We start from the raw sequence: 13,637 nt of genomic DNA, 5'->3' as shown, positions 1-13,637 counted from the left end.
GCTGCTGTGTATCTTCGTTTCTTCTTCGGTGAGTGACAGGACCAGTGTCCGTATCTCACATTTCACATGTCCCACCTCAGCCACAGTCTGGGGTCCAGACCGCCAGTGTGCACGTCAGCAGCCTCATTGACTTCTTGGAGCAGCACGCAGAGGCTTCAGTTTGCAAGAACATAGACTTGTACCAAAGGACAGAAATGAAATCAAAGGACCAGGATGTTCATACTGATTAAGCTGGTGAAGTTTTTGGGTATCCAGAGTTGCCAAGAATCATCTTGCAGAGAGTACTGGGAAAATATGAGTATCGATGCAGGGAAAGGTAACCTCACTTCTTAAGAGATGTGTGGTGGAGCTCCTTCAGAGGCCCTTCCAAAAAACGGTATTTTTGTCCCTTTCTGGGCAGGACAGGGGAGGTTCAGACGCTCCCTATAGCAGCATTAATCCACAGGAAGTCATTAGGCCAACAGGATGCTTTCAGAGTTGCAGGGAGGAAGGACTTAAATGCTTCAGTCAATAAGGTATGCATGTATTTTCCTCCTGTTTTTACCAGCCGGTGTAGTAAGTAAGATGGACGTTTGGGTTTTGCTGATCTACAGCATATGAGAAACATCTTTTAATTGAGAAGGGTGGGATTTTTAGTGTTGAAAAAAGGCTTTTTCATCTAGAGTAAAAATAAACAAACTCACATGCTCAGTTGTTGGTAATGTCAAGGGTTTTAGTGACTCTCAAAAAATGTGTTTATATGGTAAAATCCATTGCTTAAAATATTGTTTATCAAAAATCCAGGCCAAAAGATAGCTTAAGGACTCTTTGAAATAATGTTTGCAGTAAATTTTCTCTGAAAAACTGGAGGAGGAAAGAATTAAAAGGCAAGCCTGTCTTTTTCAAAGAAACCACCCCATCCTTGGGGACATCAAAAGTTGTTTATTTTGTTTGTTTTGTTTTTGGCCAGCCCTGCTTACACCTCCTTCTAGGTGCTGGTTGTTGTGGCTATACCCTGTTTTTCCTGTCCTTGATACTGAAGGGGAGGGAGTGGTCACAGCTCTTTTTTATGTGTCCATAAATATAAAAAGAGCAAGAAGCAAGAGCTCATTGTGCTTTGAAGGTGGGATCTAGCAAATATAGGTCTGTGTCACTGAGCTTTGTGGTGGCTTGACCAGCACAAGTGAAAAACAGAGGATGAGGAAGCCAAAAAAAAGGTGGTTGTTCCTTATAGGGGCCTGGGTCTCTTGCTTCTCCTCTGCAACCTAGACCTGGCCCACTGCATCATGAATTTTTTTGCTTTACCGTCCTTTATGATGGCAAGGGGGCCGTGTGCTTGTTTTCCAGAGAGAGGTTCAAACATTGAAAATCCTGTTTATGCCTGTGGTAATTCCCTGTAGGCAATAACGTCAGTGCTGGCCACTTGTCCCAGCCTGATCTTGTGCTAGTAATGAGTATTCGCAGCATGCATTTCAATGTCTGATTAAATCTTTCTGAAAGGCCATCTGTTTGAGGAGGACGTGGCATAGGCTTTAATACTTTTTATACCTAGTACTCAATACCACTGTTTCATGACCTTAGACACAAAGTTTGTCCCCTGGTTAGTTAGCATCTCTCCCGATACTCCAATCAGAGAAAATAATTGGTTCAAGGCTGTTGCAACCTGTTGGGTCACTGTGTGTCTTTGGGGTAATGTTCTTGGGTGTTGGGTCGCAGAAGTTACGCAGACCCAATGAGACTTTGCTATGTCCAGGGATGAGAAAAAGGTGTCTTATTTTCTGAAAGGTAGTAAAGCATCTCCAGCTGCCTTTCTTTTCTAGCACTTAGGGCAGAATCTAATGTAGTCATATATTTGTTGATACGTGCCAAATCAGTAAGTAATCTGTTCTCATCTGTGCAATATATCCAGCCTAGGCAGTGTTACATCTGTCTTTCAGGGTCATTTTCCTATAGGCTTGGAAGCACAGTTTTCCCTTTGCGATTCCCGCAGCATAAAGTGAATCTTCTCAACTTTTCTTTTCCTGCTTCCTGTCATTTGCTTTCCTTCATGGTACAGTCTCGGTATTCATCCCTTTGGCTGAAGGGAAAAAATGTCACCCTGGAGTTGTACACATTCCCTTTCTTTTGTAACTGCTCACTCTTACAGTTCCTCATCTCTTCTGTATGTTACCCTTGCTGTCTGCCTCTCACAAGTTTCTCAGAAGATCCTACTTTAGGTCAGTGAAAGCCCTTCCTTTTTCCTGCTTCATCTGTGGTCTGGTCTTCATCCCTGGTGTGGGTTTTCGCATCGGCAAACAAAAGGAATCTTGCCATAACATGAAGTAATCTGGAGTTTAATTTTCTGCATAACAGGGTGGTGGCTATTAATGCCAAGGTGGAATAGAAGATCTAATCTTCATTTACATAGCCTTTTTTTTAATTTACTCTTGATCTAAATCTGCAAGGGATCTGTTGACTGGGACCGGGAGTTTTATGTGTTTATTTTACCTTGTGGTTCAGAGCAATAGCATGTTTGGATACTTTTTCCCCTACAGACTTTCTTCTGACATATGTATCTAAAGCGTAGCATCTAAATTCTTAATTTAGAAAAAATTCATAGATTTACTGACCTAATCACAATAACAGAGTTTTCCCTTTCTCTGTCAGTTTTAACATTTTCAGTTTTGTCTTTCATATTTCATCCTTTTTTCTTTTATCTGTTATTGGTTTACCGTTCTTCCTCTCTGAGTCACTACCAGAACTAGGAGGGGAGTTGCAGCACTTGTGGTATTAGTGAGTGATCTTTGAATTTGTCTCTGTTAGTCTCTCTGTGTCTCTATTTGCCTACAGTGACCTCTCTCAGCCCCACGCACTGCCTTCTTTTTGCAATACGGTATGACCTTTTCTGAAGCAATTATGAAAAAGCCGTTCCATGATATTTCATTCTGGTTCAACCGTCTTCTCCATCTGCTTTGATCTCTGGAGGTTTTTCCCTTGATCTATCTCAACTGTTGGTATCTACTTTGCACTCCTTTGATATTTCTCCCTTTTCTCTGGTGTCTACTTACCTTAGCAGATCCATACTCATAAGAGACACTGACAGCCTGTCTTGCCAACAGGAGAACCAGTTATATGGCCAGCATTTGGATGCCAAGTGCATGAAGTTGCCTTTCTTTTGAAGCTGGTAGCAAGTCAGTCTGACCATTTCAATGCACAAAGGTGACCAACTTTGTTTGCTGGGGCGATTCTCTTCTTGTCACCATGCCCAGGCTGCCTTGGGTGCTGCCTCTTCCTGGAGGCTGGAGCCAGCAGAGCTGGAGGCCTGTGCTAGACCCCATCCGTTCATGACCGTATCTGTATTTTGAGGATAATTTAACATTAGAGTTACTTGTTATGGAAAACGACAGATTGTCTGTCACTGGAAACCTTGAGGAGAGGGTTTCTAAAACGTGCCCTTGATGTCAGCTGGCTGCGAGGCAGGAATCCCTGCGTGGCGTTCCTCCGTCTGCCTTTTTCTGAAGAGCAGCCTGAATGACTGCAGCGATTCCTCTCCCTCCGAGGAAGCACGCCTGGGAAATCCCGCTCCCGCGGCGGTCCGTGGCAGCCTGGCCCCGGCTTCGTAGCCTGTGCCTGCGCAGAGCTGCCTCCGCTTCCTTCACAGCAACTGCCCTTCGTTCTTCCCTCCCGCTGGGATAAGCAAGCTATATCTCAGAGAGTCGGAGACTAGAGGGGAGCTGAGCACCTCCTTTCTCTCTTCAGCAGAAATGTACACTTCTTAATAATGTAATCTCAATTAAAAACATACCAATTAAAATGGGCTTTTTAGTAGCTCTCTGGGGAAAGGGAGCCATAATTCACATTAAAATGTAAAGCTTCGGAAGCAGGGAGAGCTAGGTGCCCAAATATTCAGTGATTTTAATTACAATGGAAGCTTGATAAATTGCTTTGTGCCGCAATCCATTATTAACAGCTTAATGAATATCACTGCTGCCTCTTTTAAATGGCTCCACGATGAAAACTGTTGTCAGTATTTCAGTTGCAAACTCTGATTTTTAGCATGTTTCTATCTTGGCCCCTTAAAAAGGGGAGGAGGATGAAAGTCTGCAGGTTGGCTTTGGGTCTGGGTAAGTTCTGCGGGCTGCAGCATCCCAAGAGAGAGATGGGAAAGGTGGAGCTTTTGTGTTTCCCCAGTATTGGGACTGGCCAGGGGTTAAGTCTGCTCCTCGCACCATTTAAGAGCGATGTCGCAGCTGCTCTTTGGGCATGCAAAGGGCCTTTTTGCCAGCTGAGGGGTCACCAGAGCACAGGGCTACCTTTACATGTGCTCTTCCTCTGCACAATACTCGTTAGGCTGGAGGACTGTTTGGGGTGTCTGCTCAGGAGTAAAGGGAAGCAATAGTGTAACAGCCCATGATCAAGCGTGCTGATGAGCTTATTTTGGAGTAAGCAAAGTGTGCAAGTTGGTTCGAATTTTCCAAGTTTTAGCTAGCAAAAAGCTGATTTGAGATATGGAATTAGGCAAGTCCTTTTGGAGCACTGAAATGTAAACAGTGATTGTACTCAGCTTTGAACTGGGACAAAACATTTATTTTTTTTCTGGACACTTATTATGGCTGTAATTGTGCTAATGTTAAGATGTTATATGTATATTTATAGTAAACTGGTACCTTTTCCCCCCCTTTTCAAAGCAGCTTAATATTTCAAGGATAAAGGTTATTATTAGGAATATTATTATTTTAGATGCAGACTGCAGGTATAGTGGGCTTATAGTTGTGCCCCATTGAAGTGTTAAGCTGTAGGGATTCAAGTAGCCATGGTCTGGTTTCTATGAGATGTATTATTTATTGTGGGTGTTCTGTTTTCAATTTTCACTTGATCGCATGGTCTGACCGGAGGGTCACAGTCCCCAAAGTGGGGTTACTGCCAGGTGTTTGACAAGATCTTGATAAGACCTGAGCAAGATGCAAGGTAGATCTCAGGACAGAAACGACTGGGAACTGCTCTTCTGATTCAGAGAAGTCACAAGTGCGTATATGGGATAGACATGATTTGCCTGAATGTAATTAATGTCTTGAGTTTTTGCTATTATTATTCTGATTATGTTTTTCTGGAAAACAACGAAAGCATATTCACTTTCTCCATCTCAGAAATGGCAGCATTACTCATAATGATGTTAACTTGCACCCTGCCAATTACAGAGAGCTCTCCTGGTTCATTATATCAATAATTACACATAGGACTTTTTTTTTTTTTCCTTGTGAAAAATCTTTCATTGACAGAGGAGTAATGATGCCTGTAAGTTGCTTAAGTATTGCTCAGTCAGGGATATGTAAGATGTGGAAGATGTCCTCATATTTTTGGGGAGAAAGACAACTGGTATTCTGGCATGCTGTTAATATTTGTGTGTTTCTGAAGTTGTATTTTTTTTCTTTAGTTTGACTTTAGGAAGCATTCCAGACCACAGGGCTGCCTGACTGTCATTTTTCATGCATCCCTGTACTGGCAGAGGACAAAGTTTTCAATTCATGCAAATGTGCTTCTTCTCTGTGTTTATCACTGTACACAAAATGCCTATATTTGCAAGATAATAGCTGTGTAAATATTAGAAAGTCATACTGAAAATCTGTGAAGGAAAGGAGAGCAGGGGGAGAATCCTTCCTGCTACCGAGGAGCCATCTATTGGATAAAACCCATAACTGAACCAAGCATCCATGAAACTGTGGAGGATAACACAATTTGTTATTGGTCACCGGGTAGCTGGAAATAATCCTTTCCTTCCCAATGCTGCTTTCACCCACTGAGTTAGAATCCTGTACCCCTTCATGCACACACGTGGAGAGTCAGATGTAGAGGCTATTTGTGTACTATAGGTAAAAGCCAGTTTAATATAGCCGAAGATCCAGGATAAATCCTAATGTAGGGTGCAGGTGTGATCATGAATGGGTAAGCCAGCAGTAGGATTGCCTGCCAGCAGTGGAGAGCAGTTGCTCAGAGAAGTAATAGAAAAGACAAGTGTTTTTTTGCATATTGTTAATAAAGAACATAAGTAACATTAACTGTACTTTTTTCTAACAGTACATGTCATTTATATCAGTCTCACAGCCATAATTAGTTTAGTTAAAAAAAAGGTGGGTTTTTTTTTAGTTACCCAAGTTACCCAGAATTACTTAAGGCCATCACAAAACCAAATAATGAGGTGTTCCTTCCCTCAAAACGCATGCAATCTATACATAACATGATGCAGAAAGAGAGGATCTTGAAAAAACCATGAGGAGAGATGAGGGAGGACAGGATGTGAACAGTAAATTCCCAGGATGGCCCTGAAATGTCCTGATGGCTCTTCGAAGTGAGTGGTGGGGCTTTGCAAGCATGTTAAAGAGGGCAGGAAGAACAAAAGATAAAGAAGCAATAATGAAATTCCTGTGCATCTTCTTGAATGCCAGGCAACTGCTAAAAACAGAACTGATTATTAATCAGGAATTAAATTTAAGCAAATACAATCATAGGCTGTGGCAAATAGAAAAGGAACAGAGGGCTGCCTGCCACAGCAGCCTTTAGTCAGCAGTTTGAGTCAGCAGAGGGTCAAGCTTCTGGGTGTCAGACACTTATCCTAAAACACTCCCTGCCAGCATCCTCCCTTCCTCCTGCGAGCAGCAGAGGGGAGGAGTGTCGGGTGGTTTCCCGGGAGGCCAGATAAGCTGTGGGAGAGGACGTGCTCGTACAGTGTGCAGCAGGGCGGTCAGCTCGCTGCTGGGTTGGGAGTCGATGCCTGTTCCACACACTGGCGTGCATGGGGGCCGCAGCCCACGCCACTCTTCCCCGGCGCCTAGTTATTTCTTCTCTTGCTGTGTGTGCCCACTGTGTATTCTGATAACCGCACTCCTCCACCTCCAAGCAGCAAAACGTGTGTGGGGCAGGAGAAGCTCAGCTGCCACACACGCAAATCCAATATTTATTGTTTGTACTCTGATAATGCCAGGAGTCGTTATCAGGCGGTTGTTATCCTTCACGTTTTGCAAATAACAGAATAAGGAGGTTGCATTCCACTGTTACTTGCTACCAGGATCTCTTGCTCACAGTGATTTCAGGGATTGGGAAAGCTGGATGAGACTCTCCAGCCATCATATTTTTGGGCTGTTTTCTGAGCCTTCCCCACATGTGCATGCGATGGAGGGAGCTGTGGAGGTTATACTGTTGTGCTGTGCTCTGGGCTGAGGCTGCCAGCCCAACGCGGCAGAGAGGCCAACCAGCTGCCACAAAGCGCTTGACACTTCACAGAATCACAGAACCGTTAAGGTTGGAAAAGACCTTTAACACCATCAAGTCCAACCATCAACACAACGCCACCATGCCACTTGTTTGCCTTTAGACTGAATTTCATGGAGAAGCTTAGTGCTTCCCTTGGACGCCTAGCTCATTCTGCTCAGCCTGGTGTTGGAGAGAAACTCCCCAGAGTCAGAGACACCAGTCAGTTCCTGAGGGGTATAAATGGACCAGGCTGCAGGCAACCCCTTGGTTTTACACTGCAGAACTACTGGAAGGGTTTCCAGCTCTCTAGGCAAAGCCATGGGTTTCTCTGTGGGCCCATATAACGAATGAAACAATCAAATAGGTGTGTGCCTTACTTTCTCTCTCCCATAATCGTAGTATCTCTTCATCCTGCATATCACTGCAGCCAAGTTAGGCCTCTGGCTAGGATCTTTGCAGCTCACAGTCAACAGGTCCACACACTTAAGATTAGAAAGAGCCTCCTTCTACAAAAGCTATAAAGAGCTATGTTAAGCTTCTCTCAACTAGAAACAGTTCTTTGCTCTCTGAAATTCAAATTTATTTTAATTCCTGGACTGTGTGGGAACATCTCAAGAAGGAAGCTGTTGTCTTTCAAGATGTGAACCCTCTAGTGCCACGTGCAGCAGTTTAAGCTGAAGGTCCCTAACAAAATCTTGTTTTTAAGAATTCCCCCCAGCTTTATTTTCAGGTCGAATTAGGCTTGCCCATGCCTCTGTAGATTACTTATGCTTTTACTTTAACTGTGCATTTTTAAGGTCAGAAAAGTGCAAAACGTTTGAGGAAGAAACCAGCAGTTCCTGAGCACTCTTCTCCCTCACCTCGTGAATGGAGGCAATACCACATGAAAATAGTTTTGTATTTTTCAGCAGTATGATTTTTCTGTTATCAGCATGCTTTGTTAAAGACCTATGGAAGTTATATATATAAAAAGAGAGACACATATACAAATACAGGTTGTGGAGTCTCAGGCATTACGAGTGCAACTGGGTGAAATCTAATGATCTCCAATATCTGCAGTGACTCACTGGAGGAGGGGAAACTTCTCCAGTGACGAAAATGGTTCATTGCAGGGGTAGACTGCTTGGGGAGGCCGTGGGAAGCTGGAGTTTGGCTGGGTTTTTAAGAACAGGTTAGACAAACAGCTGTCAGTGTTGGTTTGGCTGATGCTGCCTTGTGGCAAGGGGATGGTGTAGATAACTTGCCGAGTTCCTTCCAGGACTCTGTCCCCCATGTGACGGTGCTTTTGCCTTAAACACTTTGAGTCTGTGTAAATCTGTTTTTATCCTAGGTCTTAAAGGGTTTTCTGAGATCATCATTAGCTTTTCCTCACGGGGTTTTATAAGATTTGATGCGTGTTGTACCGATCTTACAGATGGAGAAACTGCACCTGTTATAACTGTGTTTTAAAGGCGAAAAAGGGAGCGCAGCTTCAAGCATCCCAGCTTCTGTGCAGGTCAGTGCTTTAACCAGTAATTTATATCGGCCACTCTGCAGATTTAGTGGCAAACTCAGCCAGTAAAATCCACGTCATACTCAAATTTACACTTACTCTTGTTTTTTTATCTTTGTTTTTTAAAAGAACATTGGTCACATACAGAAGATACCTTTTGTTACCATGTTTAATACTTTCCATGCCCGGGTGATTTCCTTAATCTGCTGATCTACCTGCCCCTTCTGGACCTGCTCAGCGCTTCATGTAGCATTTTTGTGACATAATTGTAGGGACACTTCTTTTTTTCTTTCAGGTAGAAAGCAAAGGCATTGCTGTGGCTTCTGACATCAAATGCGGTGCCATTGAATACTCACGGTGCTCCCTCCTTGCTGTCAACTACTGCTGGAAACTTGCATAGGGGTTTAGTAGTGATAATATATGAAAATATCAGAACATGTCCAAAGTTGTGCAAAATCTTTTCCACCTGGTGTTTCACCAGAAATGTTAAGATCAGGGCAAGGTGACAAAAGGCTGCTCCACTTTCCAAGTGGGCACTCGGTGAATACGGGGTTTTTTTTGCTTTAAATTTACTCAGGTTTTTAATGCAAGTTACATTGCTTTGTAAGCCGTGCCTGCCCTCATTCAGCCCACTTACAGTAAAAACATTACAGTGGCTTCACCAGCTGATGTTAACAAATGCAAACAAAATATTTTTTTCTGCCAGACTGAAAGCCTCCCAGCTGCTCTCGACCAAGAGCTGTACCCTGCAGTTCAGCAGACTCCAGATCCTCCCAGAGTGGAGCATCACCTGTGGGAGCACCATGCCCTCAACCTTCAGACGCACAAATTTGAGGGCTGTCAGCTCTGGCCGCCCAGTTAATTCCAGCTTCTGGGTTCAAGCAGAAGGCAAAAGGACTATTTCTCTGAAATGTCTCGGGACTGGATGTATTGGCAGAGAGACTGGCTTTTCTGTGATTTTGCTGAGAAACCAAATGAAATCTGCAAAGTGTTAGGGAGAGGTTGAATTTGATCCTTTCAAAGCAGTTTGGCAAAATGATCGTTTTAGTGGGACGGCATTTTGTGCTGCTTTTTTCAAAAGGATCTGAGTTGCCACTGCAGTGCTTTACTGATAACTTCAGGGTGACACAGGTTGGTCTGACCTAAAAAGATGGTTGCTAAATCAAACTTACAAAAAGTGCCCTGGATATAAACTAATATAACAGTGTTTGTACGAGTTTGTAGGAAACTGAAATAATGGGAGATGTGAGCTTTCTATCTTCTAGATAAGGATCCTGAAGCTTAGCTTCTGCTTTTCTGAGCTGCCATCAGAGTATTTGAGAATGGCTAGGAGGGCCTGCACAGTTTATTGTGAGAGGTATTATATTAGCAGCATCACACTTGTATGACTTTTGCACCACAGCAAGTGCTTTACAGAATGCCAACAGTTACGTTGTCTAGTTTGATTCCTTGATTCATCTTTAAGTTGCTTTTTGTAGTTCTGGGCTCTTTTGAACTCAAAATGGGGAGCTGAACTATCAGAGTGGTGCAAAATTTGAGTATAGTTTGCAGAAAACACAACTGAAATCACAGAATTAAGAACAAAAATTTTAACTGATATAGTTGAATGGCTCAATCTCTTTACCAAAGCATAACCCATGGGTTCCCTGGATCCCCAAAGCAGCAGTGAATTTGCCAGAAGGTCAGCCGGTATGTCAATCTTTGCTATGAAAACACAGTTCCCTGTTTAGGGTGGAAAGAGCCGGAGACATCCCCCGCCCCCCGGGACCCTTGCCACCTGTGAGAAAAGTCATGATACATCACGCATGTGAGCGATGTGTCTCTCTTCTTCTGACAGTTGCAAAACTTAAAAGCGGTGATTTGAGGAGGGGTGATAGATACTGCTGGATTGGCCTTCCCCAGCATAGCACACATCTATTCTTCCAGTGTGTAGCACGCAGCTCGTTACGGTTCTGTGCAGAATGATTGCATGGCCAGGTGATGTTTAAGGAGACTAATGAGAGAAATGATATGGCCCAGAACCCTGGTGTCAGGAAATATATTGCAAGGTGTCTATCTTGGGGAAGCTGAAAGCAGGGCTTGTCGTCTTATATATTTCAAAGAGGATGTCTGTGTCACCACCAAGTTGAACATGCACCCTGTCCCATACTGCATTCAAATTAGATATTTTTCAAATAGTAGCTTTCCATTCAATTTTCATTGGCTTAATGATAGGCTCTGTGTTGTACGGGGGTAGAACAAGAGTCCGCCGCATTGGCATGCCGTTCTTTTGAAGTGGGAACTTGTGTCTGAGGCCACTGTACCATAACTATACAGGTGTCAGAGGACAAGGTAGAGGCCATTATGGGCTTCTGCTTTTTGTGAGGAAAATCAAACGAATGTCCCCGATAGAAAAAGAAAGCCAGCAGCTATATGTGATGACCAGAGAATGTTTTTGTGCAGCAACACTGTCAGTACCTGCTCTGTTGTCAACCTGAAAAAAACTTCCTCTTTTTTTTTTCCTCTCTATTGTCAACCTAAGTGTAGAAAACCTCTGTGAATTTTCATGAGATACCTTTTCCTCATTTTCAGCACTTAACAATCCAATTATGTTTGGTTTTATGCTAGTGTTTGCCTCTATTGCCATTGTTAGGTTATTGAGTCAGAGTGATTTTTCTATCCTGATGGTGCGGAAGAAAAATATGTTTCATTATGACTGGTTATAACCCTGGAAATCTTTTCTCTCGCTTGGGTTGATGATGATTTTTTATGTTGCATTCTATACTGATGCCTAAAGTGAAGTAGAAGGAACCATAAGGAAGAGGAGTTTTGCTAAAATATAGCTCCTTCCACAGTGGAGAATTATCTTGAAAAAGCTTGCATCTTTCTAATTTTATGCTTTTTTTCCCCCCACTATTATTCAAATAGTTTTTATAAATGAATGTTGTTTTTGCAAGCATTGTTTATGAAGCCATTGCTCCTAGCAACCCTGGCTCACCTGTGAACAAACGACATAGCACAGATAAGGCAGCTAGTTGTTTCTCGATAGAGTGACCTTTTAAACAGATTCTGTAACAAGACAAGCTTTTAAATTCCTACCCCAATATATTATGTGAGTAATAAAAAGAGCTCCTCAAAATGGCCACAGAGGCATTTCAGAGCACGTCCTTGGGAATATTCACTTGTGCTAGCATTCATTAAGTTTGCTTTCAGCAAAAATTCTCATGAATGAAATTTTATTCACTAGTCATTATGATTATTACTTTACTATCATAGCAATAACCAGATGCTTTGTATAAGGCCGGGACCTGATTTTGTCTGAGGCTGAAGAAACATCTTACAGGGTCTCCAGAGAGAGTATTGTCTAAATATAAGACCAGACTCAACTAACAGCTCACGACTGGGAACTGCAAACCCTCAGAGAGCAATGGGTTTGTTTACAAGAAAATTCACAGCTCGAGAAGGATGAATGCAGCACTATACCAAACGTTATATCATTTGAACTGTGTTATGTTACAGCGTTACAACTCCACTGGATATGAATGAAATTATACATTTTTATATTATAAAGGTAGTTTAGGTGATGATGACTTGTCTTACAGGTAAAAGGGAATATCTCTACAGATGCAGTTCGTTACTATACTGGACTAGTTTACTAATGAACACACTGGAACTGGACTGTTGGGGTTTTCTTTATTTAAAAATGCCCTAACCCAAATATAGGTACTTCAGGAAAATCCTCGAAGCGTAGGCTATGCCAAAGAGTAGGACTCACAGTTGTGCAATAAAAGGACTCCCAGAATGTGAATAAAGCCCTTCCTGGAAAAGTTAAATGAGATTTTTAGCTATGCACGGCTGAAGCATGCATGACGTCTTGTTTCCTCCCGTCTAGAGGAACATAAAAGAGCAGAGGTATCTTATTATGCTGGAGGAGGATGACTGTGGCAGGGAAGTTGCAACTTTTGGCTTGCTGTATTAGAAACGAGAGACCAAAGAAGCATGGCCTATTTGAATATGGAAATTGTGCCTAAGTCTAGGCACAAGGAAGTATTTTCAGAGCTGGAACTCATTTGCTGAGTACGATGGGTAGAATGCTGCTTTGTGTGCGTTCACGAGGGGGAAAAGCACGTATCCTGTGCCTTGATGCAGTCTGGCCAATTTGTAGAGTGCTTCAGCATGTGGTGACTGGTGCTGGCTACTATCTGGAGTATCGATTCTTGGGTGTACCAGGGTGCAGGATGCACTGTGGTCATGGATACAAGGTGCATGGTGTACACATGCAAAATGAAAACGTTCTGTGGTGTGGAGGGAAGGAGTTGCTAAAAAGGCAGTGTGCTAATCCCTTATATTACTCAAACCTCAAAATAACTATTCCTTTCTGCCTGTAGATCAGTCAGAACAGTTTGTTGGCAGCAGAGCTAAGCACAGGACACTAAGTATTTCTCCTCTTTTGTTGTCTCACTGCTCTCTCTTCCCATGTTGTGTGGGAAAAAAAAAATAATCTGATTAAGTCCTTTGACATTTATAATTAATTAGTCCTTCCTTACTCTTATCTTGTTTGTCTGTCCTTTCCTCTGGTTTTCCCTTTTTCTACTTTATCTCTCAATCATCAGATCCAAGAAATCATTCAAATGATTTCTTTTTATCAGATAAATGCAGCTTTGCAGCATTTTTTTCTTGTGAAGAAAGAGTTGGTCCCTTCTTTTGTCCATCCCAGTGCACAAGTTGTTGTGTTCTGGCACTGCACTCACTTCTAAGTCCTTGAGATATCATGTATTCTGTTGGTATTTGAGGAATTGAAAATCAATCACATAGCCTTATGGCTTAGGTTCAGCACAATTCTATTATGCTCACTCCCAAAAGTCAATTCAAACCTTTTGGGTTATATTTCAAAGCCTAATCAAGCTTGCTGTCCAGACTGGTTTGGAGTCAACTCACTCTTGTCCATAGGTCTGTTTAT

The 13,637-nt window shown here is 42.6% G+C and overlaps 1 protein-coding gene across 1 annotated transcript in view; it reads left to right on the top strand.

Annotated features, from left to right (window-relative positions):
* TBXAS1 (thromboxane A synthase 1) overlaps positions 1-13,637 on the top strand; it is a gene marked incomplete at both ends in the record, with an annotated part of 233,929 nt that overhangs the window by 153,120 nt on the left and 67,172 nt on the right. The gene's annotated exons all lie outside the window — the stretch shown is intronic.

This window comes from Phaethon aethereus (assembly GCF_964289735.1).
Source record: "Phaethon aethereus genome assembly, chromosome: 1".
NCBI lineage: Eukaryota > Metazoa > Chordata > Aves > Phaethontiformes > Phaethontidae > Phaethon > Phaethon aethereus.
Note: the sequence above shows the minus strand (reverse complement) of the source record. Positions and strands in the feature narration are given on the sequence as shown.